Below are 25,787 nucleotides of genomic sequence, written 5' to 3' on the forward strand. Positions count from 1 at the left end.
TAGAATGTTTTGAAGGTAGGATGAGGGGTGAGTGGGGAAAAAAAAGAAGGAAAGGAAAAGTAGAATGGATTGTGGCATCATCTCTCACACTCTTTCCTTAAACAGGAAATTTATTAATTCATCCCACAAGTGGTTAGCAAATAACAGCTAGATGTTCAAACAGAGGTAAATGACGGCCGGGTGCAGTGGCTCACGCCTGTAATCCAAACACTTTGGGAGGTCAAGGCAGGTGGATCACCTGAGATCAGGAGTTCAAGACCAACCTGACCAACACGGTGAAATCCTGCCTCTACTCAAAGTACAACACTTAGCCAGGTGTGGTGGTGTGCACCTGTAATCCTAGTTACTCTGGAGGCTGAGGCAGGAGAATTGCTTGAACCCAGAAGGCAGAGGCTGCAGTAAGCCAAGATTGGGCCATTGCACTTCAGCCTGGCAACAAGAGTGAAACTCCACCTAAAACAGAGAAAACAAGAAAAGAAAAGAGAAGAAAAGAAAAGAAAGAGAAGAGAAGAAAAGAAAAGAGAAAAGAAAAGAAAGGAAGGAAAGGAAAGAAAAGAAAGGAAAGAAAGGGAAAGAAAGGAAAGAAAGGGAAGGAAAGAAAGGAAGGAAGGAATGAGATAGATATAGACCCTGCCTTCAAGGGGCTTACATCATGAGAGAAAAGGAAGTATGAAACAAGTCAACCAAAAACAAAAGACTGACAAATTTATAGTTAAGACAAAGGAATAACAAGGATCTTACCCTATATAGAGTGATAGAAGATGTCTCTGAAGAAGTGACACTTAATTAGCATCTCAAGGATAAGAAGAAGCCAACCACGATGGGATGAAAAATGAGGAGGATTCAAGGTAAAGGGAACCAAAAACACAAAGAATCTGAGATGAGAAAAACAAATAAACAAATCAAGAAAAAACTTGACCTGGGAATACGAGTAGGCAAGAGGCATAAGATGGTGTAAAGGTCATGAGTTTTTAGAACTACAAGGTCTTGTGATTCAGGTTAATATGTTTAACTTTTATTCCAAGCACAATGAGAAGTCACTGAAGAAGTTTAAAGAGGAGCAACAAAATGTGATTTGCCTTTTTAGAAACTCAGCGAAGAAGAGAATGGGAAGTGAAAGACTGGAATTAAAGCGAACAATATGGAGGCTGTCAAAACAGCTGAGAGAAGAGATGATGGTGGCCTGAAACAACCTAGGTATCCAATGATGAGCCGGATGGATAAGCAAAATGTAGTATATACATGCAATGGAACATCACTCAGCCTTAAAAAGAAAGAAAATCCTTGTATGCTACAACATGAATGAACCTCGAGGACACATTGCTAAGTGAAATAAGCCAGTTACAAAATGACAAATACTATATGATTCCACTTACATGAAGTACTTAGAGCAGTCAGATTAACAGAAACAGAAAGTAGAACGGTGGTTGCCAGAGGTCTGGGGAGGCAGAAGAGTTAGTGTTTAACAGGTACAAAGTTTCACTTGTGCAAGAAAAAGAGTTCTGGAGATGGATGTGGTAATAGTTGCAGCAAAAGAACGTAATGCCACTGAATTGTACTCTTAAAAACAGTTAAGATGGTCCATTCTATAGTTGTAATTTAAGACAATTTTAAAAATTAAAAAAAAAAAATTTAAATGACCATGCAAGCTGAAACCACGCAAAGTAGTCTTTGCAAAGGGGAAAATACAATTGTTTTGTGACCTTTAAAACTTTCTGTCAAGCATTAAAAGCTTTCTTACTGTTGTAATTTAAAATATTAGCAACATTTAACCAAACATTAAAAGCATTCTTACTATTGGAATTTAAAATACTAGTAACATTGAGAATAAAGTGGTTTGTTTATTTCTTTATAAAGAATAAAAAGATGGTGATGGCCAGAGTCTGGATGAAACAATGGAAACGAAGAGAAAGAGACGTGATCTGAGATATATTTCAGAGGTAGGGTCTACCAGACTTACTGACGGATGTCACATGGGAGGAAGGGCAGGGTTGGAACTCTTGGAATTCTGCTGGAGGACAGGGTGGGTGATAATGCCAATGACCGAGTTAGAGAGAGTTAGGATCTGGGAGTAAAGTAAGCATTTCTTTTAAAATATGATACATTTGGGATGCTCATTAGACATGCAAGAGAGATGTCAACTAGGTACTTGGACTTTTGAGTTTGAAGCTTGAGGTTAGAGATACAAATCGGGACACCATCATCAGACAGAATGGATCCAGTTATCTAGGGAGAAGCTGTAGCAAAAGAAAAGAAGTGGCCAGTGCTCTCACACGCCAGGGCAATGTGGATGCTCACACATAAAAAGCTCCATCCAAGTTTTAGAACCCCATGACTCCAAATGGACAGAGAACATGGTGGAGTCCCAGATAGGGTGTGCCTCTGTGCCCTGCTCAATACAAGAGCATGTAAGAGTTAGAGGTCCTGGACCAAGCAGCCCACGCTCTATCTGGCCATGTGGAAACAGAAGAGTTTAAAACGGAGCTTTTCTCTATGAGATTCTTTGAATCCTAGATTTAAAAAAAAATGAAGATATTGCCAAATAACTCAGTAAATACAGGAACAAATATCCTCCACAATAACTCTGCCATTAGGCGAGAAGGTGCCAGGCATGATATAACAAGAGCAGGAATTTCCTGACACTGCAGGCCATTTAATATTGATTAAAAGAGTAATTATTAAATGAGATAATGTAAATTATTAAGATAATGATTTTATTACTTTATTTAATAATGTGGGTGAGAATGCTTGGTGGACTGATGTGGGTAAGGACGCTTGGTGGGCTGCAGAGTGTTATTTCAAAGGTAAGGTCTGCTTATTGTTGTCCATCAATTGGCAGAATGTGGAAAGGGACTAAGGGCCCTGGGAACAAAGTCAGGTGTTTTGGAGACTCTCCTGGGACCACCAATCCTTCTTCTCCATGGCTGGCTGGGGACACAAAGGCAGAAAGAAGGGAAGCAGCTAGACTGGCTCTTGCTTTGCTGACCATGATGCCAATGACCTGTCTCCTACCACCCCTGCCCTGGACCCAAGCGCTGTTCATAACAGACTCACTTTTGCCATCCTATAGATGAGGTACATTACCTCCTTTGTTCCTCTAATCAACCTTATGAGGTAGGTACTATTATTACTAACACCAGCATTTCAGAGATGACAAAAGCTGAGGCCAGAGAGGTTACGTAACATGCTCACGGTCAGAGAGTAGTAAAGAGTAGTTTGGGATTCTAACTAAAATCTTTCTGATGCCTGAGACTGTTCACAGACAATTCATTGACTCACTCATTCAATCAACCAAGACCAATTAAGAGCCCCTAATGGGCCGACACTCTGATAGATGTTAGTGATAAATAATTAATCCAGATTCCAGAAAAGCCAATTAGCCAATGATTTCATACTCACAAAGAACTTCAAATATGACACCAAAAGGATTGATACAAGATGTGTCTCCTACAACCTTAAATTCATGTCCCAATATCAGATCACTCCGCCAGAGTTCAATAAATATCATTTGTAACTCCTATAGCTGCCTTGCACATTGCAAAATTATATTACATTGTGGGTTTTCTACGTATGTGGCTATACATTTAAGGTTTTAATTTGGTCAAATCAGAGAAGAAAATATATCCAAGCTGGGCACGGTGGCTCAGGCCTGTAATCCCAGCACTTTGGGAGGTCGAGGCAGGTGGATCACCTGAGGTTGGGAGTTCAAGACCAGCCTGACCAACATGGTGAAACCCCGTCTCTACTAAAAATGCAAAAATTAGCTGGGCATGGTGGCTCATACCTATAATCCCAGCTACTCGGGGGGCTGAGGCAGAAGAATTGCTTGAACCCAGGAGGTAGAGGTTGCAAGATCACGCCATTGCACTCCAGCCTGGGTAACAAGAAAACTCCATCTCAAAAATATATATATATATCTCCAAAAAAACAGTATTTTTCTAATCCTGTCTTGGAGCTGCTTCAGTTTTTAATATTCTGGGAACTCAGAAAAAGCAAAGAACATAGGTCTCTCTCCAGCACCTCTGAGAGGCCCTGAACTTCAATGACAGCACAGGTTACTAAGGAGCATGACCAAAGATCAGGGGCAGGGTGTGGAGAGTCCAGAGAGGCTTCCTGGAAGAGGCTGTGTCTAACCTGAGTCTTAGGAGGATGCCTAGCATACTGATTCAGAGCACAAGCTCTTCAGGCAGGCCAAATCTCCCATTCTTAACTCTAGTCATGGAACGTCCCTGTCTCTGAAATGCTCTAAGCCTGAGTTTCATTTGGTAGTATCTATGCCAGAGATTCTGCAAGATGAAGAAAGATGCTACAGGCTAAACCTTTTCGTGAATAATAAGCGCTCAGTCAATGCTATCTATTACCATTGTTATTTCTACCCACAAAGGTTGAGTAGGCGTTAGCCTGGTGAAGAGAGAAGACAAGAACTTGCTGATTTCATTCCTGTGGTCATGGCATTCAGGAAGTCAAAGTGCAAAGAAGGAGGAGAGCTTAGAAATTTGGGGAAAAAAGGAAGCAGTGGTGTGAGCTTCAGCCTGAGAGCCTCGCTGGCTCAATGCGAGGCATCAGTTGGTCTGGAAATGAGAAGTGAGAAGAGGTACCAGAGGCAGGGTCACCACAGTGGACGACTTCAGGGACCATTCCCATGGTCATCTATGTATGTAAGCCACGCCCATAAAGCCTGTGTACCACACAGCCTGTGCAGTGGAAGGTGGCAACCTGCCTGTCTGGGTGCTCCACAGGCCTCTGAACAGAAGACACTGCTGCTATAAGCATCAGCATATCCTATGCTTTTGTGGCCAAGTCATCAGGGCCATTACAGTCAACAGGAGGCAGCACTGTGACCAGAGCTATGACCAACCTCTTTGGGCCATATGAAAACCATATCCAAGGGAGTCCAGTTGTGACATGAGAATTTGGTTTTATCCTAATTTATCAGTATAGCTGCAGGCATACAAAACCTTTATTTTTAAAGCTCCTGCCAACATTCTCTATACCAAGAATAACAATGATTAGAGGAAAACAGAGCTCTAGGTCACAGATCTCAAGCTTGGTGGGTGGCTCTACGATGAAGTCAGTCAACGCAGATTTGTCTAGAAAAACACAGGGCTTTATTCCCCAGGTAGATGACGCAGAGGAAAAACTATTTCCCCCTTCCTCTTTTGTAAAAAGCAAACTTTCCTTCTGGGTTGAACTGCCAACTCCTCTCAACTTGTTCCTGCCAAGGAACAGAAGGACTCAGTGATGCTCCATCCCTTGCATGCTCATACTCCCACAGCATGTGTTGCACAAGTCCAGGAGGTGCCATTCACACATGATGCAATATAAACCACGTGCTCTTATCTGACGCTGCCCCTAGAGCTATTTACCCACCCGCTCTGCAACAGTGCAGGCCCTCCCACATCACCATCCACCCTGTAGAAAAGCAAAGAAATGGGCCAGGAGCCGTGGCTCATGCCTATAATCCCAGCATTTTGGGAGGCCAAGGTGGTGGATCACAAGGCCAGGAATTCAAGAACAGCCTGGTCAAAATGATGAAATCCTATCGCTACTAAAAATATAAAAATTAGCTGGGTGTGGTGGCGGACACCTGTAATCTCAGCTACTCAGGATGCTGAGGCAGAGAACTGCATGAACCCTGGAGGCGGAGGTTTCAGTGAGCTGAGTTCGAGCCATTGCACTGCAGCCTGAGCGACAGAGCAAGACTCTGTCTCAAAAAAGGGAGGGGAGGGGAGGGGAAGGGAGGGGAGGGGAGGGGAGGGGAGGGGAGGGGAGGGAAAGAGAAGAGAAAAGAAAAGTTGAATGTTTAGGAGATAACCTTGACTGGGCAAAAGGTGAAAGTAGAGAAAACACCTATAGTCATAGGACTCCTTGGACTTGTTCTTTACTCAACAGAATAGAAGAAGCAACAGTGATAGGAAACGGCAATTCGACTTGGGTGATAGAATAGTAGTGCCACAGTAGCTGAGATAAGGGCAGAGAAGACCTCAATACAAACCCTAAGGAAACTAGAAGTGGTCCCTTAAACTGTGCAATTAATTGGAGACAGGACAGAAAATAAGTTTTTGGGATATGTTGAGATGCAAAGACTGTGAAAATGTAAATTTGGTGCCTAGAGAAAAATTACAGGCAAAAAGTGAGATTTTAGAGTCACCCAAGAAAGTACAATGTATGAAGCCAAGGGAATGAATAGGTTATCAAGAGGGGAAGTAAAAAGACAAGAAAATGACTGACTCTTGGAGCATGCCTACATATGGGAGTGAGGCTGGGAAAGTGGAAGTTACGCCCTCAGGTGACAGAGCCAGACAGACAGAGAGAGAGGAAAAAACCAGAGGGCTTTAGGTCATGATGGCAGGAAGGAATTTTTAAAAAGAAGGAAGTTTTCTCTAGTGTCAAATGCTGAGGAGAGACGTAAAGGGCCTTGGGTGGTTGCTGGTGACTTGAGATAGCATGCCGGAGTTCAGCTTCTCAAGGGATGGACCGTGCCCTTCCTGGCAGCATTTCTAGTGCTCAGTGCCAATTACACAGAAGGAAAGTGTACTAGTCCGTTTTCATACAAAGATATACCCGAGACTGGGCAATTTACAAAAGAAAAAGGTTTAACTGGACATACAGTTCCACATGGCTGGGGAAGCCTCACAGTCGTGGCAGAAGTGAAGGAGGAGCAAATCACATCTTACATGGATGACAGCAGGCAAAGAGAAAGAGTTTGTGCAGGGGAACTCCTCTTTATAAAACCATCAGATCTCTGGCTGGGCATGGTGGCTCATGCCCAGGGCTTCACAAGAATCAACTTGTTCCTGAGTCAGAGAGGCTGTTAGGAACTGTGGTACCTCAAAACCTTCAAGAAATGTACCTGCCAGCTCCCACCTGTCTCTTATTCCCCTTTCGTCAGATTCATAGCATGTTGGCCCAACACCCCAGATTTTGGGGGTGCATCTTCTAGCTCTGTTAGTAGCAGATGAGAAATCCAGATTCCACACCCTTCAATGTGGTACTTCATTTGAGTCCCAAAGTGGTGAGAGGACCTGCAGTAGTAGCCCTGGATGGCAGAATGGTTCAGTCCAGTGGCCCAAAGACGGGTGGGGCTAGGAAGGTTTGAGATGTGCCTAAGAGGTAGCCAATATGGAAAGTCAAAATTTGGATAAGAATCAATGCTGGTATGCAATGCCACATACATAGAATATAAAAGAGATGATCTAATAGGTCTTGTTGGACTCTGGGTCATTTATGCTCATGGAGCTTCTGCAGGTTTTTAGAAGTCTGTCACAGAACATCACCCATTCATTCATTCATTCAATAAGCATTTAATCAGCATCTTCTATTGCTTGGGATGTTATTGTGAAACTCTAAGAGCAGAGAGAGGACTAAGATCCAGCCCTGCCTTGGAGAGAGAGACAGGCAAATACATAATTGCAGTACAGTGTGATCAGGGCAACCTCAGGAAAATGTAACAGTGCCATGAGTGCACAGGCATGACACCTAGGGTGGTCAGTGAAGAATAACAAGGAAGGTAACTGGCCAAGAGGTTGAAAAATGAATAAAAATTAGTTCTGTGAGGCAGGGGTCGCTGGTAGAGAAAATGGACATTCCAAGCTGGCAGAATGGCATCTATAAGAACAAAGCATGACAATACAGAACGGTCAATCAGAGAGTACCATTTCACTTAGCCATGATTAAACAGTCACGTTAACATGCAAAACTACTGTTTGCTACCAAAAGGTGTATATGCAACCTCTCTGATTCCTATGCCCATCCCTTCCTAACCTCATACCTGAACATCACCCATTACCAACCCCAATCCCTGCAGTGTGTGTCACAGATGGGGTGAGATCTGCAGAGACGAATAAGGCATGATGTGAAGGGAGGAGGAGAGGCCCAGAAATGAGTTCATGTTCAAGGATGGCTTGAGATTCAGCATTAATGTTAGAAATAGGTCAGGGAGGCAGGGATGGGATGAAGCACTGAGATGGCGTGACAATGTCTTTTTGTTACCTGACTTGGAATGTGAAGGGTAATAGTTTTTTCAAGGCCTCCACTCAAAACAGCTGCACTAAAAATGTAATATGCCCATACTGCGTCCAGAAGACGAATGAAAAGATGTGTTTTCTGAACTATAGGTGATTTACTTTGACGAAGCAATGAGCCAGAAGGAGAAGAATACGATGAAGGCTGGAGAGCTAGGAGTCAGGTCAGACAGGCCACCGTAGGCCATGCCAAGAAGACTGGGTTTTGTCATAAAGGCAATGGAGATCGATTAAACAATTTAAGCAGAGAAACAACATGACCCAATTTGTTTTTTAGAAAAAGGTCATTCTGGAAGCAATGAGGAAGATTGACTGGAGAGTGAGAAGACCAGCTAGTATAGTGATTAGGCATCACAAGATGGGGTATAGAGGGGAAGTGTGTTTTTATAGCCATTTAGGATGTAATATCATCAAGATATGGGGACAGAGTATTTTTTGGACTCATTGAGATTGTGGAAGTAATGATGTGGTAGGCAGATGAAAAAAATCTTTGAAAAACTGGATCAATTTTTGCACCATTTACAAAGATAAGGACTTCAGGAGGAAGAATGCTTGGGAGGTAGAAAGGATGTGATAAATTCAGCATTAGGCCCAGCAATTTGATGGGCCCGTGGGACAGCCACATTGAGATGTTTAGGACCCGTTAAATAGGCAGATTTAGAGCTCAGAAGAAGAGAGATGAGTGCTAACAACACAGACCGCAAGGCCACTGGAAGCTGGGGGTTTGGATTGGGTCACTCAGAGAAAATAGTAAGAGGAAAAACAAGAACCAAGGTTGGAACCCTGGGGAAGGTCATTTGTGTTGGGCACAGGATAAACAGTCACTTGGAAGTTTCTTATAAATATGTTCTCTTGCCACCATCATGAGAGCCTGGACTCTCTTAGAATTTAGAGGAAGACCAGATTTGGATATAGTTTATTTGACCCCGCCGAGTCTCCTGTTGAAGTTTGATCCTCAATGTTGGGTTACGGGTCCAGATCCCTATGAATGGCTTGGTGCCATTCTCACAGGAGTGAGTTCTCATTTAGCTCCCACGAGAACCGATGTTGAAAAGAGCCTGGCATCTCCTCCTTTTACTCTTGTTTCTGCTGTCTTGCTATGTGCTCTCTGCACACCTAGGTCCCCTTCACCTTCCATCCGGAGTGGAACCAACCTGAAGCCCTCACCAGAAGCAGATGTTGGTGCCATGCTTCTTGTACAGCCTGCAGAACTATGAGCCAAATAAACCTCTTTTCTTTATAAATTGCCCAATCTCAGGTGTTCCTTAACAGCAACACAAACATACTAAGACACCAGGTAAAAGAGAGATTTGTGTTCATTCCAACTAGACAATACTCTGATAATACAGAATATTAAGGGAGCTCTGAGTAGCTTGAGAAAGGGGAGAATAGGAGGCATTCAGACACAACTGCAGGGGTCACAGATTTCTGGATGTTCGGTTTTTCAGCAGCTGAAGAAATGAAACCTTCATCTTTCTGTAGCATGGGCTTCACTGAGTGCATGGGCTTCAGTGGGTCTGCCTAAGATTTCTAGATGTCCAGCTTTCCAGCACTTGAAGAAGTGAAACCTTCTTCATCTTCCTGCAACGTACCTTCTATAGGTATACCTAAGGTGCTGTGCACACTTTTCTTGATACTATCACTACATATACAAGTCACCTATCAGGAAGAGTTCTCAAGTTAGGGCCAAGACCAAGATATACAACTCAGACTTGAAGGCCTCTCCTTGAAACTGGTTCTTAGCTTTTAAACAAAAAAAATTATAGCTCTCTGAATCTCTTTGCGATGTAATTTAACCCAAAGACTCTCATCTCTGGAAAAATACACATACATGCAACATTATAATTTGAGGCACTTCACAGACACACTTCTCAAAGTCCTAGGGATCTATGGACTCCCTGTTAAAAGCTGCCACCGTAGAACCATTTATCTGGCTCAAATTGCTTTCAGGCCTTTCAAAACAAAACAAAATCATTCCAGAGGAGCCCAGCAGAAGGAAGCCAGGCACTGTGGCTTTTACTGACTCTGAACTGATAATTCCTTATTTCCGTTTTCAGCAAAGTGGAGGATATCTCCTTCCCTTTTCTGAGAATCCCTCCCCTCCCTCTTCCCCCAACAAAACAGACACATGGGCATAAAACCAAAACAGCCTGGCGCAAACACTAAACCGCGGGCTGCAGCTCCGCAGGGGCCCCAGGCTGATTGTGGTGTTATCCTTGTGAACCAGGCCTCTCACAAACAAGACACGGACGCATCCCAAGTTTGTGTCTGCTGACTAAAGGCAGGGGCATGTGGGTGTCTCCAACTGCCAGGGACAGCCACAAGGAACTGGGACACACTGGGTGGGCTTGGCACAGCGTGAGAGTCAATGTCTGTTGACTGAGGCCTGGCTGCTTTGGTAGAGTCGAGTCTGGGGTTTTGATACATGAAATGCACTACTGACATCCCCTACTTTTAAAGTAAATTCTAGATGTGGAGAGCAGGTATGTTATGAAGTGTCACAACTTGCAGGACAAAAGAATTCTCACATTATAAAATGTGAGCAAATGAGCACTTTTCAATGGTGACAACTCACTCATCCCTACATTCCTAGTTTATTTCCTTCTTTTACATTTATGTTTCCTAATGGGGCACGGTGACTCATGCCTGTAATCCCAGCACTTTGGAAGGCCAAGGCAGGCGAATCACTTGAAGTCAGAGACCAGCCTAGCAAACATGGTGAAACCCCATCTCTACTAAAAATGCAAAAATTAGCCAGGAGTGGTGGCTCACGCTTGTAACCCCAGCTATTCGGGAGACTGAGGAGGGAGAATCGCTTAAATATGGGAAGCAGAGGTTTCAGTGAGCCAAGATCATGCTGCTGCACTCCAGCCTGGGCAACAAAGCAAGACTCCATCTAAAAAAAAAATTATTTTTCTGATTTCTGTTTTTATCATAACAGAATACACTCTCACTAAAAAAACTGGAAAATACAGAAAAGTATAATCACTAGACACTTCTAAAATGATTTGCTTTTTAAAATTCCATCGGCATGCATTTCTTCAACTTCTCAGGGACACTTCCATTGTTTAAAGGTAAAGGATTCCTTGTAGGCGGAGGAGAGACTGTCACCACAGACAAATGGGACAGGATCCTTTGACCTCGTAACTTCCTGGGCTCTCATCTCAGGAGCTAAGAATGATGTATTCTATTGTTTTTTTCAAGTTGATGGAAATTTCCTACCACTTATGCCTATTCTCTTTACTTCCTCAACCTGAAAGACCAAAAGAAAAATTTAATCACTGGAAGCTCTTTCCTATTAATGTTTCTGCTTTGTTGTTTCTGAAGTTTTTTCCTTTCAGTCCTCACATCATCCACACCCATCTAGAGACGGTTTCTCAAAAACCGTAGTAGGGATTTAGAAACACACCACACTGTTAAATACAGTTGGTCCCGACACCACTAATAGCAGTATTTCTTTTGGTAGACGTCTCACTGACAGTAACTCTTGCAAAACAGAAAAGCCACAAATTCAAAGCATATAAACCATAAATGCAAACAGAGCAGACATAATAATCAGAGGATGGAGTGACAAGACTTCAGAATGTGATTCTCCATATCTCTGGGTTTTTATTTAGCTTTTAGAGTGAAGAGTTTTTTAGAAACAGATTCAGATTATTATTATTTGCTGAGTGAAATAAAATGGAGTAGAGGAATTTTCCAACCAAGTGTAAAACTTGGATTTAAAATAGGAGAGAAGGCTAGGCTCAGCGGCTTACCCCTGGAATCCCACCACTTTGGGAGGCCGAGGTGGATGGATCACTTGAGGTCAGGAGTTCGAGACCAGCCTAGCCAACAAAGTGAAACTCTATCTCCACTAAAAACACAAAATTAGCCAGGCATGGTGGCTCACCCCTGTAATCCCAGCTACTTGGGAGGCTTAGGCAGGAGAATCACTTAAACCTGGGAGGTGGAGGTTGTAGTGAGCCAAGATCGCACCACTGTACTCCAGCCTGGGCAACAGAGTGAAACTCTGACATCCAAAAAAAAAAAGTAAGGAAGCTCAGTTAGTATCTTAGGGAAGAATGAGAGAACCTTCTTACCTGGCTCATGGTAGCAAAGAGCAAACATGAGGTTGTTATACATAATACTGAAACACTGTCATCCAGTGATATCCCTTTTGTTCTGTGTTTGTTTTCATTATCTCTGAATGCTTGAGCATCTGTGATTCTTATAGCAATTAGCACATATAGAGGCCAGATCTGATCACTGGATGTAGTGTTTCAATTACAGAGAAAACATAAGTAGCTGGCATATATGTGTGTTTACTGTAGTATCTCCCTGACCTCTCTCTTTTATTTTTTTTTTTAAAAAGAAGAAAAACAATGGCAATAGGAGTTGAATAGTTTAATTAAAATGTGGATTCCAGCTTAGGGAAAATTCAAAGGGCTTTAAACATGTGTGACTGTCACCACTCTCCACTTTTAACAAATTTACATGAACGGTGAGACTCTTTCAAGAGATAAAGTTGTAAACAGCTTCATGGCGTCAATGTAGCACTTACTGAACCTTCACACCTATGAGATGGACATTTTTAACCATCAGTTCTCAACTCATAGGCAAAGAAAATGAGTCTGAGAGACTAAGTAACTTGCCCAAGGGCAGAAAGATAGTAAGAGGTGAAATGGTATCCGACTCTGGTCTTAACTCAGTCATTTAACCATGGCATTATAGAGCTCAAATGATAAAACCACTCAAAGAAAATGGCAACAGGTCCATACCTCATTTTACACTGGCAAAGTGAAGAAAAGCACAAACTAGAAAACTCGAGCCCAGCTTGACTTTCCCACTGGAGCTGGAATGCCTCTGATTCAACCCTAGGACTCCTTCTCCAACGGTTAAATATCTTCATTCCTTCACAGCTTTAGAGTCCATCTATAAGCTAGGGACCCCCACACAGATGCTTCCAGCCTTGACTTCTCACTTGACTCTTCCTGGTGCCCACTGAACATCTTCGCTTCAACGCCCAACAAGACTCTCAAACTTACCCAGATTTGACCAGCGACTCTCCCTCCCCTGAAACTATTGTGGCAGAAGCCCTTCCCATCCAAGATGATGGCACTCTACATTTCCAGACCCCTGGCCCAAAACATCGAGTCATCCAACCTTGACCTCTCTTTTCCTCTGACACAGTTTCTCTCATGTTCATTTTACAAAAAGGTAGTTTACAAATATATTTCTCACGTGAATCTTTAAAATGGCTAGTTTCCCTAGTACACTTCATAAGATTTCATTTGAGTATAATTCACCGTATCTTAACTGAGGTAGTCATGTTAAGTTTCGTCTGACACAGCACTGTGTAACCTACATACCATGATGTCCACCTACCACTTTATTTTTATGTGCTATTTGATAAACACTTATGTGATACTTCTCATCTCTCAGACACTAATGTCAAAGTGCTTTACCGCTCATTTAATTAAATAATCATATAATCCTCATAACCCTATGAAGTAGGTTCTGCTATTACCCTCTCAGTTTACAAGGAAACTGAGGCTCAAGGAAATTAAATAACTTACCTGAAACCGCACAATTCAAACCCAGGCAGTCTGGCTCCAAAGTCTGTTCTCGTAACCACTTCACCAAGTTCCATCCATGAGATGTGCTTTTTTGCCTTATGAGTTGTTTTCCTATGAGTAGAAACATATGTATAAATGAACCTGCACTCTTATCTGGCTTTCTTATGGCCAAGACCCACCTCTGCAAAGTGCCTGACATTTCTGGGTGCATATTCTCTATACCCTTCATGGGAAAAGGGCAACCAAATGACAGGATGTCGCAAGTCACCCAGACCAGAGTCTGACATGCGACAGCAAACAAACAACTCTGACTCCTCGGGACTGCCTCCCCAAGGCCTGCTCAGGCATCGGGAACTTAAAATCAACCAGAAGCAGCGCATGTGCACTCCAGGGTGCCTGAGTGTGATGGATGGCACAGCTGGAGGCGCCAGCTGTGTTACAGACAGCACAGCCCCACCTTTGTCAATTAGGTTGATGGGTGGTGACTGGGAAACATGTGGGATTTACTCAAATAGATCCTCACTCCCTAACTAGCTGCCTTTCTAGAGATCGTAACAAAAATAATGAGGATGAGATAGTAATAAAAAAAAAAGAGAAGAGAGAGAGAAAGAAGTGTGCTTTGACTGCCCTGCTGATACTGTGAACTGACCCTGCAAAAACAAAAGGAGTTTTCCTCCTACCAGGCATTTCCCAGGGTGTGGCCAGAGTGGACAGATAGCCCCTGTTAACTCTTGAGAGCACATTTCCTTTTGCTTCCAGATACCAGTGACTCAGGGCATAGCTTCTAGATCTAAGGGATTAAGAGAGGTAGGTTTAAAGCCCAGCTCCATTACAACCTTTGACAAAGTACTTAGCCCCAGCCTCTGTTTGTCTCCTGTATAAAATGAGATGCTACTCCTCCAGACCTTACAGTGTTGAGTTGCAAATTAAGAAAGGTAACTTATCCGGTTCAGCAGAGGACGTAAAATGCAATGCATGATAGCTATTGACAGTGTTTTTGATAATTTCAGCAACCATAAAAGTTTTCTACCCTTCATCTGTTCCAAAGTCTGAAGTGGAGGGAAATGTAGGGACATAGGATGAATTCAGAAAAAAATGTAAGTATTTTATGTTTGGCAAGGATGAGGAAATACACAATTAAAGTATATTTTTGACAGCTCTGAGTTCACATAATAAACAACATTTAAACAACATATAACTGGATGCGTCTACCAAATATGGATCGCCCCAACTTCATCCACTTAACCATGGCATTATCATTATTCTCTTTTAAAAGCTTAAGAAAAATGAGCCGCGCATGGAGGCTCACACCTGTAATCCCAGCACTTTGGGAGGCCAAGGTGGGTGGGTTGCTTGAGGCCAGGAGTTTGAGACCAGCCTTGCCAACATGGCCAAACCTTGTCTCTACTAAAAATACAAAAAGTAGGCAGCTTCCCTGTAGTCCCAGCTACTCGGGAAGTTGAGACATGAGAATCACTTGAACCCAGGAGGCAGAGGCTGCAGTCAGCTGAGATCCTGCCACTGTACTCCAGCCTGGGCAACACAGTGACACTGTCCACTGTCTCAAAAAAAAAAAAAAAAAAAAAAAAAAAAAAGCTTAAGACAAATGTTTTCGGTTTCTAAGGCAAACAGTGAAATAAAGTCTGTTTTCATTTAGAGTATCCCATTTGGTTCTTTTAAACCAGTTAGCTAACTTCAAAAGGCAGCCAATGGAGGGATTCTATCAAGTTGGCGAGGGTCTAATGTCTAAATCCAAAGTTCAGATAGATAGAAAGCCACTGATAGTCCCACTATACTTCTTGGCATTTAGCATGAAAAATGCTTGAGAATGCTGTTTCATTCAGATGGTGTGTTTGCATGGACACACAGCACTAAAATGGTACCTTCTTTCAATGAAAGCCAGGGAGAAGCCTGAAAGAGAAGCTTCTAGTGATTTCACCCCAAGCTTAACGTTAACAAGGACCTTTTGGGGGTCACAGCTGAGAGACCCCATGGGGTATAATATGAGTAGGAGAAATCCTATCTAGATGACAGGGTCCCTAGTGTCGTCTTAGTGTCATTCTTAGTGTCACCATCCTTATGAAGATATGCGAGGCAACTTCAGCTAGACACCACCAAATGTCAGGGGAAGTGGGGTCAGTTATTACAGAAGAGCCAGGGGATTTCTGCATGACTTTAAACAAGTCACTTGACCTTTCCAGGTTATATTGCAAATGGAGTAAGACCAACTGCCTGCAAGTTTGACAGAGTTTATGATAGGATTAGATTTTATTTATATAGATGTTTGACATCTTTAGCTCCAAAGTGCTTTCCTACTAATATAATAAACATGTAAAGAGGGTCAAATCAGAGTCCAGTGTTATTCATCTACTAATCACTGAATGGCTTCATTTGTAGGTTATGCAAGCCATTCAGATTAAATAGTGCTTTTCATAATTTCACAAAGATTAAATAGTCTGATGGCAGTCAAGAAAGGAAAGCGTTAAGAAGTCATCTAGGCCGGGTGCAGTGGCTCACGCCTGTGATTCCAGCACTTTGGGAGGCCAAGGCAGGCAGATCACCTGAGGTCAGGAGTTTGAGACCAGCCTGGCCAGCAAGGTGAAACCCCATCTCTACTAAAAATACAAATAATTAGCAGGGCATGGTGATGGGCACCTGTAATCCCAGCTACTCAGGAGGCTGAGGCAGGACAATCGCTTGAACCTTGGAGGCAGAGGTTGCAATGAGCCGAGATTGCGCCACTGCACTCCAGCCTGGGTGACAAAGTGAGACTCTTTCAAAAACAAACAAAAAAAAGAAGTCATCTAGGTCCAACTTCTCTTCTCTCCCACTTGACCCCTTTACTTCAGACACAGTAGCCCAGTGAATGGACCTGAAAAGGCTTGTGGACCAGTGCAGAGGCACGGTTCACTCAGGTCTATTCCCTGAAGACCAGGGTTCCCACCTAGCTAAATCCTACTTCTCCATCCAGCCCGAGTAGCTGCTCCTCCGTGAAGCTTCCTAGTGCAGCACAATCTGGGAAAGGCTCTCTCTGTCTGAATTCTCAGCACTTGGTAGCCCCTTGAATTATCTGCTTACTGTTGGTCTCACTGTGGTTTGCCTATTATTGATTTTACATAAATATTATGCCTTTTCGCTCTCAGCATAGAGGCTGTGTCAGAGACTGAGCATCATACTTCTCTGAATTCCTCGTAACATTTTCCTCAAAGCTTTGCATTCAGCAGATGGTCAATACCACTCACGTGCACCTACCTCCCAAAGGTTGCACTGAGCCATTAGCAATCTGCAAAGCATCTTCACATTCCTCGTTGTGACAAAACATCACAAGGAACATTGACCACCCCTTGCCAGTTAGTGAGGCCACTTCAGGGCACCTTTCCAAGTTAGTAGGCAGCCAGCTGGAGTGACAAAGATGTACATTATGAATGAAAAATTCAGGGGACCTTGAGTTTCAATCCTGCCCTACTATTATCTATCTATAGAATTTTGGCCAACTGTTTCTATTTTTGTTACTGCATTTCGGAAAGACAGCAATAACATTAGAAGTCTACCTCCCGAAAGTGCTAGAGATATGAAAAAATACGTATGATACATAAATATACATATATTTAATATAATTAGATAATAGAAGACAATATTTTTCTATGATTTGATACTTAACATTTCTTAAATATCAAATTGCTGGGTAAATGTTATCCAGTGGGGATGACAGCATCTTCTTTTTTTTTTTTTTGAGATGGAGTCTCGCTCTGTCTACCAGGCTGGAGTGCAGTGGTACAATCTCTTTTGCAACCTCCACCTCCCATGTTCAAGCAATTCTCCTGCCTCAGCCTCCTTAGTAGCTGGGATTACAGGTGCACACCACCACACCTGGCTAATTTTTGTATTTTTAGTAGAGATAGAGTTTCACCATGTTGGTCAGGCTGGTCTTGAACTCCTAACCTCGTGATCCGCCCACCTCAGCCTCCCAAAGTACTAGGATTACAGGTGTGAGGATGGCAGCACCTTCTAATGAATTGTTCAGCATCTGAAATCTCCCTGGCTGGTTTAAGTGTCCCTTCTCTCACTGGCTGTCATAGTTACGTCCACGGTTTTGTTTGCTGCACCTTTTGAAATTTTAGGCCAGGTTTCCTGGAAACCTGAGCTGGAGGGAACTGTGATAGTTCACCATTGAGTAGACAAAGTAAGGGCAGTACTGAGGGCACAGCTGCAGCAGGGGAAAAACTGCTGGCTTTCCAAAATGACCTGGAGAAGGAAACAGTTGGCTTCAGGCCTCCAGGACAGAGGTTACGGTTCTAAGCTTTCTCACCCACCCCTGGGAAGGTACATAGAATCCTGGGGGAATTTTTCCTGTTTCAGAAAGCACACCTTCAAGGTATGACTTGTCTGTCAAATCTCAATTGGAACAAGGATCTTTGCAAATCTCACTTCATTTTATAGTATGAGTTCATCATAATATTTCTTATTTTATACACATTTAATATGCATATAGAAAGCCAGATGGCTCACGCCTATAATCCTAGCACTTTGAGAGGCTGAAGCAGGTGGATCAGTTGAGGTCAGGTGTTCTAGACCAGCCTGGCCAACATAGTGAAACCTCATCTCTACTAAAAAATACAAAAATTAGCAGCGGCCAGGTGCAGTACCTTGTGTCTGTAATCCCAGCACTTTGGGAGGCCAAGGCAGGCAGATTACCTGAGTTCTGGAGTTCAAGACCAGCCAGACCAACATGGTGAAACCCTGTCTCTACAAAAAATACAAAATTAGCCAGGTGTGGCAGCGCATTTCTGTAATCTGGGAGCCGAAGGTTGCAGTGAGCCGAGATTACGCATTGCACTCCAGCCTGAGCAACAAGAGTGAAACTTTGTCTCAAAAAAAAAAAAATTAGCTGGGCATGGTGGTGGGCACCCATCATTCCAGGTACTTGGGAGGCTGAGGAAGGAGAATCCCTTGAACCTGGGAGGAGGAGGCTGCAGTGAGCCGAGATCACACCACTGCACTCCAGCCTGGGCAACAAGAGGAAAACTCTATCTCAAAAAAAAAAAAAAAATGCATATTGAATTTCTAGAATTTTCTATTCATAACCCGATGGATAATTCTGCACTCAACTGACCTTGAAACAAATATTATAAGCTGGTAGTCAGCACTTAAAATGGTGATCCTAGACTGGTGATCCTAGAAGTAATTCACACATTTACATGCTCTCTGTCACATGCTGGCACATCACTGATTTATCGGGACCCTAGGTAGAGTTCAAATTTGTGCCATGTCTACGACTGAGCAAAATACAGTTTAAAAAAAAAAGACACTCACTGTGTTTTATTTCCTGTGTCATGTTATACACCCCAACATATTTTCTCCTTTACATCCATTTCTGGCATGCCCTGTTGTTACAGGAGTGATGAGTCACGGTTAGGGGGAATTGTAATAACTTGTTCCATCTCTTAGTATAAGCCAAACGATGGACAATCTTAGGTTCTCAGAAGGTTATTTATCTTGGAGGTGGGGGGTGCTGATCACAATCTGTATGACCACATGGCAAAGATGTTTAATTATGAAGGTGACCTCAAGTAAAGCAAGCAATTTCTTGGTCTGACTATATCAAAAGTCAGCCAAATGTCCACCCAGTGGGCAAGCTCAACTACAGAAAAAATTATAACTGGAATGACAAGAAGTGTGACGGATCAGGATTGGAATAAACAGACAGGCTTGAGTGAGAGGTCTGGAGCCAGACAAAAGGGTGTGTGCTAGATGACAAGATGGGAAGTCTGGGCAAAATTACAAAGGGACAGGACAGGTCAAAGCACCACCTGTATGCTTCTCTGGACCCAAGCTTTTTTCATTTTCTCACTATGAACACTGCAACTGCAATTTAATATACATCTAGAGAATCAGTTACTCTTACAGCGCCTACTGCTCATGGCCAGAGCCAGCCTTCAGCAAAACTGATGGAAAATGCTGAGACCTTCCAGCCCTTTTCCTCCTTCCATTGGACTCTTCCATTCAGGTATTTATCTCAATCACATCTTAATGTCTCCCTTTAGTTTAGTGGTTTTCAAAGTGTGAAACCAGTGGCATCAGTATCACCTGAGCATTTGTCAGAAATACTCATTTCCAGGCCCCAGACCAGACTGACTGATTCAGGAACTCTAGGCGCCAGGCCCAGCCATCTGCATTTTTCTCAGTCCCTCCAGGTGATCCGGATGCACTCTAACGTTTGAGAACCACTGCTTCAGATAATATAAAATAACAACTTCAAGATGAGAGAGAACGTACATTTGAGGAGAGAACTTGTGAAGAAGGCAAGCCGCTCAAGAGCCAAATAAATCAGTTCCTAGTCGTGCAATCTGAAGTCATGTGACACATTGTGAGAGAGAGATTAGAGGCCACTGTATTTGCCCTGCCCTCATCACCTCTTGCTTTTTATCTCACCTATTTCAATCTTCTCTCCACATGACCTCTAGAGACGTGTGTTGGGCCAGAAAATCTGACCCTGTCAAAGCCCAACTCAAAACTCTTCCGTGGCTGCTCCCTGCCAATGAGATAAAGTCCCAATCCCCTAGCACACGACCCAGGGCCTTTCAACATCTGCCTCTGGGCCACCTCCTGACCTTGCTTTCTTTAGCACTTTTCCTCCTGCTCAGCCATACCTCGCTGTCTGCAGCTGGTTTAGACTCCCCCATACCACTGACAGCAGGTTTTGCCATGTAAGTTACCTTGACCAACAGCATGAGAGATGAAGTGATGGCTGCCATTTCTGAGCAGACTTTAGGTGCCAGAGTTTTGTTCTATCATGTCCTTTTTCCTTTTGCCATAAATAAGATCCACATTGTCCCAGAGAGAGGCTGTTTCTTAAGCCTCAGTGGGTCCCAGAATGATGACAAATGAGGGGGAGAACAATCACTGACTTACACTGTACATACAGCACGAGAGAGAAATAAATCTTGGTTGTTGTAAATTACTGAGATTTGGGGGTTACTAGCTATTTACCGTAAGCTGACTGTAATAGTACTTTTGATCACTTCTCTCATTCTGTAATGTCTTCCTTTCTTTGCTCTGCCTTCTTTCCAATCCCACCTCACCCCTGACTGCACAAGAGACTTGCTCATCACTCCGTACTCAGCTCAAGTGTTACCCCTCAATCAAGCTTTTTGTCTTCTCCAGGTATAACTTTTAAGATCTTCTCTGGATGCTACAGACTTGTAACCGTGTCCCTGGAACTGTGCCAGGGCTTCTCCATTCATTAGTATTATCCTTAGAACAACCTCTAAGAAAAAATAATAATGAAATTAAAAATTGAGGGCCAGGCGTGGTGGCTCACACCTGTAATCCCAGCACTTTGGGAGGCCGAGGCGGGTGGATCACGAGGTCAACAGATCGAGACTATCCTGGTCAACATGGTGAAACCCCGTCTCTACTAAAAATACAAAAAATTAGCTGGGTATGGTGGTGCGTGCCTGTAATCCCAGCTACTCAGGAAGCTGAGGCAGAAGAATTGCCTGAACCCAGGAGGCGGAGGTTGCAGTGAGCCGAGATTGCGCCATTGCACTCCAGCCTGGGTAACAAGAGCGAAACTCCGTCTCAAAAAAAAAAAAAAAAGAAATTAAAAATTGAACAATTCATTTTATAAAGCAGAAGCCTGGCTTGGAAAAACAAAGTGACTTGTGGAAGTTTCCCAGAGTCAGTCACAGTCTGAGATCTCACCAGGTGGGGGTCTGGCTCTGAACTCAGGAATCTTTGCCCTCCCCAACACATCTCTCTTACTCCCTCTTAGCAGCAAACTTCAGATCCTCCCACTCCACTGGAAAGAGTAAAAGTCCCCTTATCAACAACTGAAAGGGCTGCCATGCTAATTTGAGACTTGAAAGATTGCATCTGGAAGTTGGCTTCTTATCCCCTGAGAAGATAAGCATTTCTTCTAAGTGAATGTATTCATTCCAAGGCTCCTGGCAAAAGCACAGGAGACCCTACAATAACTGGGGTATTTTGTCTGCATCTTTCCCCAGGTCCTGGCCTGTGGGTTGGGGGGTAGCAGGTAGTATGGTATGGTAAAACAGATTCCCACTGACATAACCCTAGAGAAGCTTTGAGAAGGTTCTTCAGGATTCGTCACAGGGTAGGAGGCAAGTGAGCAGAGGGTTCAAAACTCCAAATAGGTCTGCTACATGTCGATATTTTAAGTTTTGTTTTTTGGATTTATCCAAAATGTGTTTATTGAGATGGTTTCCCACTCATCTTGATTCAGAGTGCTTTTAGTGCTGCTTCCTCCTGAAAGAACATCCTTCTGTAAGCCTTGCTTTTCCTCCTGTAGGCTGGCAGAGGACAGTGGAGCAGCCAACACACAATACTACCGTTTGTGCATGTTTGTGCATGGCTGAAGACCGTGGTGATTTTATAGCATCCTGGGCATTTCACATCCATGAAGTAGGAATTGGGGCTCTGTACCAGGCGTTTCTTCTTATGTTTCCTCTTCTCCTCTTCTGGAGAGGGATGAAGGAGATCCTTTGCGAGAGGCATGTTCTCGTGGGTAGGTCGTCACCGCCGGAAAGCTTTTTTTTTTTTTTTTTTTTTTTTTTTGAGATGGAGTTTCCCTCTTGATGCCCAGGTTGGAATGCAATGCTGTGATCTCAGCTCACCGCAACGTCTGCCTCCTGGGTTCAAGTGAATCTCCTGCATCAGCCTCCCATGTAGCTGGGATTACAGCATGCACCACCACGCCCAGCTAATTTTGTTTTGTTAGTAGAGACAGGGTTTCTCCATTGTTGGTCAGGCTGGTCTCGAACTCCTGACCTCAAGTGATCCACCCACCTTGGCCTCCCAAAGTGCTGGGATTACAGGAGTGAGCCACTGCATCTGACCAATATTTTAAGTTTTAAAAATAAAAATAAAAGGGGCCAATTATTTGATTCTTCAGATTAACCAAGAAAAGAAAAGTGACACAGTGACAAAGAATTGAACCAGACCACCCAAGTCAGGCATAGGAAAAAAACACCTAAAAGTAGCAACTGCAATTTTAGGTTTCTATGAGCCACTGGCATTTTTGTTGTGTGGTTGAATTTTTCCTCTCTCTCTCTCTTTCTCCCTGCCTCTCTTTTTAATTTTACTTTTTCGTTTAAGGGAGGAGTAAAAAGTATAAAAACCTTCAAATACTTCCCCCAAATCAGCCATGCTAATGAAAGGTGAATATTTAACAAAGTACCATGATATTATTTTCACACAATATTTATACCAATTTTTTCAAGGGTCACAAAGCTTTTCTCAGTTACTAGTTGGAATACATTGATTTCTCTAACCACCCCAATGAATCAGTTTTTTACTGCCCCACCAAAAGGATATGTTACCTTTAAAAGATACCATCAGTATCATTAATAATAGCATTTTTTCCTTTCAAGTGTAGAAAGCTGTTCAGAGCTGCAAATGGTTGCTAAGCCAGTTTCGACACGTCTGATTTACTCTTTAAAAGGCCATTCACTCCGTATAATAAATAAGAGCCAGTATTTATTAAGTGCTTAGCGCTGAAAAACCGGTGTTTTTCAGGCATTGGCTCATATAATCCTCAAAACAACGCTATCAGGCCGGTGCAATCATTATCACCACCTTACAGATCAGAACAGGGAGGCACGGAGAGCAAAGACGACCTGCCCGAGGGAGAAACGGGGAGCGTCGGAAGAGGCGGGGAGGCAGGCAGAGGCCAGGAGGTGTACAAAAGCACAGTTAATGATTCACTCACAGCCCTCAGGCACCTCCTTCCAGTAGGGGTTGCACCAGAACACACGGACGCGCATACACACGCAGCATGAATGCACACACACAGACACACACACACGCACAGTCTCATCTTCAACTCTTCATCCCAGTGAGAGGCGGGTGTCCGGCAAATTGCTTGGCAACGCGCAGAGGAAACTCCATCCAAGCCCCGCGTCCAGGCAGCCTCTGGGCGCTGTCCAGCGGGCAGAGCGCCTGAGGCCAGGCTGGGGTCCTGCCTCCCGACACCCCGAAGGTGAGGCGCGACGCCAAGGCCGGGCTTTCAGGCGAGGGGAGTGTGGGGGAAGCACCGTCCCCAGGCACACCTGTTGTCGCCTCCCTACTCGGGCCAATGAAGACATCCTGGGCGTCCCTAAGTCGAAGACACCCGTCGATCAAAAGTGTCTGTGTACGGGGCCGGGGGTCGCAGGAGTCCTCCTCCACCCCGATCTGCCTCAGGCAGAGTCCCTTCGTCCTCTCCCACCCCGGGACGCCTGCGGCTGGTGGAAACGCCGCGCCTCCGCGTGGCTCAGCGGGGCAGGCTCGGGGGCGCCAGGGGGCACCGCGGCGCTAGGACCTCGCGGCCGGCCCGCCCCCCGCCCGCTCCACCTGCGGGGCCCCTCTCGGGGAGCACGCTCGCCCTCCAGCTGCGGGGCGCCGGGTACAGTTACCTGTGCCGCGATCCGCAGGTCACTAGCGTCCGCGGGAAGGTCGCCGCGGCCGAGCTGGTCGCCGAATCCTCACCCGGCCGCGCTGCTCTCGCCGCGCTCCCTCCCGGCCTCAGCGCCGCCGCCGGCTCCAGAGTCTCGGGCTCGCTCAACGCCCGCCGGCTCCCGGCGCCGCTCCCGCCGCTCCTGATTGGCCGCGGCGCGCTCCCGAGCCGCGCTCTGATTGGGCAGCCGGAGAGCCGGGGCGGGGGGACGGGCCGGGCGCCGCCGGGATCTGCTGGCTGAGCTTCCCGCGCCGCAGCCTCGCTTCCTCGCGGTTCCCCGGGTCCCAGCCGGACGCCGAAGCCGGGATCCTTCCCCTCTGCGCCCACTGGGGCCGGCCGTCCAGGCACGAGGCAACGCGGAAAGCATCGACAGGGAAATGGCAGGGAATGGGGAGCGCCTTGGAGTCCCACCTGCCCCGTCTGTGGGCCAGTAGTTGAGACCTCCTAGGAGCGGGAATCATGTTCACCTGGCCTCACTCCCATACGTTCATTTATTGATATTTTTGACTCTACAGAGGGCCTAGGCTCAGGACAGTCGCTTGTAAACAGCGGGCGCCAATTTGTTTTGTGGACTCATGTTGGACTCTACACACTACCTCCCAGTGGTCCTACCTGAGCTCTCAAAGGGAGAGGAACTTGTTTAAGGTCCTAATCACGACAACAAATAATTTAAAAACACCGTGCTACGTGTCTCGGGGGAGAAAAAGAAAAAGATGGTGAGATCTTCGATTACAGGGAAGTTCATACGGAGCTAGAGAGATGAAACTAGATAATGATAATGACCCTAAAGTTTTTATGATGCATATTATTTACTAGGCATTATTCCAAACGCTTCGCATTTGTTTATTCAGAAATACAGAAGAGGCTGTCATAAGAACGTTCATACGCCCCGTGAACATGTGGGCAAGTGACACTAGTTTTTAGTCTGGAGAGATTTTCATTGGCACTGGTTAGAACCGAGGGTGTATAGGGAATTCTAATTGTTCTGTCCTCCGTCTCTTCTCCCATCTGTTCTGAATCTAAGACATAAAAACAAACTATAAATCTGGGTGCCACTAGACCTTTGTTGTGTCACTCATAAAACACCACCTCTAAACACCCAGATAGGCAATGAGTAGAAAGAAGTAAGTAAACAGCTTATATTTTAAGACCTTTGGCTTGGTTGCACTACTTTGAAAGCAAGTATGTAGCTTCCTTTCTTTCCCTCCTTCCCTCCCTCCTTTCCTTACTTCCTTCCCTCCTTCCTTCCTCCCTTCTTTCTTCCTTTCTTTCTGATTTTCGCTCTTGTTGCCCAGGCTGGAGTGCAGTGGCGCCATCTCTGCTCACCGCAACCTCTGCCTCCCAGGTTCAAGCGATTCTCCTGCCTCAGTCTACCAAACAGCTGGGATTACAGGCATGCACCACCACGCCTGGTTAATTCTGTATTTTTAGTAGAGACAGGTTTCTCCATGTTGGTCAGGTTGGTCTCGAACTCCCCACCTCAGGTAATCCGCCCACCTCAGCTTCCCAAAGTGCTGGGATTACAGGCATGAGCCACGGCGCCCGGCACAGCCATTTACCCACAGACGTTGCCCCCTTGTTCTATTCTCCTGTGTTGGCAGAATGCCTTGAGTGAGAAATTTGGCTTAGGAGAGAAGTAAAGACTCAAATCTTTAACCAGTTTGACTCACTCTGAACTGTCTTGGCCCTTACCCTAGGGTGAGCTTACAGTCATTTACTTTGAGGAGCCCAAGACCCCAGGAGGAAATT

The 25,787-nt window shown here is 44.5% G+C and overlaps 1 protein-coding gene and 1 pseudogene across 5 annotated transcripts in view; both read right to left on the bottom strand.

Annotated features, from left to right (window-relative positions):
* STON2 (stonin 2) overlaps positions 1 to 24,132 on the bottom strand; it is a 167,769-nt gene extending 143,637 nt beyond the window's left edge. For 2 of the 5 annotated variants that reach the window (XM_064375104.1, XM_012476883.2), the window contains exons 1-2: positions 23,998 to 24,132; positions 13,583 to 13,693 (exon numbers count right to left, since the gene is read on the bottom strand). The gene's annotated coding sequence lies outside the window, so the exon portion shown is untranslated. Of the gene's footprint in view, positions 1 to 13,582; positions 14,200 to 23,997 lie in introns of those variants that run through there. The other 3 variants (XM_064375106.1, XM_064375105.1, XM_012476880.2) reach the window with 2 other exon arrangements.
* LOC105734147 (small ribosomal subunit protein eS27-like) lies at positions 21,771 to 22,099 on the bottom strand (annotated as a pseudogene).
* Positions 24,133 to 25,787: the final 1,655 nt, after the last annotated feature.

The sequence above is a fragment of the Aotus nancymaae genome, unplaced genomic scaffold, assembly GCF_030222135.1.
Source record: "Aotus nancymaae isolate 86718 unplaced genomic scaffold, 86718_ANA_hifiasm-v0.15.2.pri h1tg000011l, whole genome shotgun sequence".
In the NCBI taxonomy this organism is placed as follows: Eukaryota; Metazoa; Chordata; class Mammalia; order Primates; family Aotidae; genus Aotus; species Aotus nancymaae.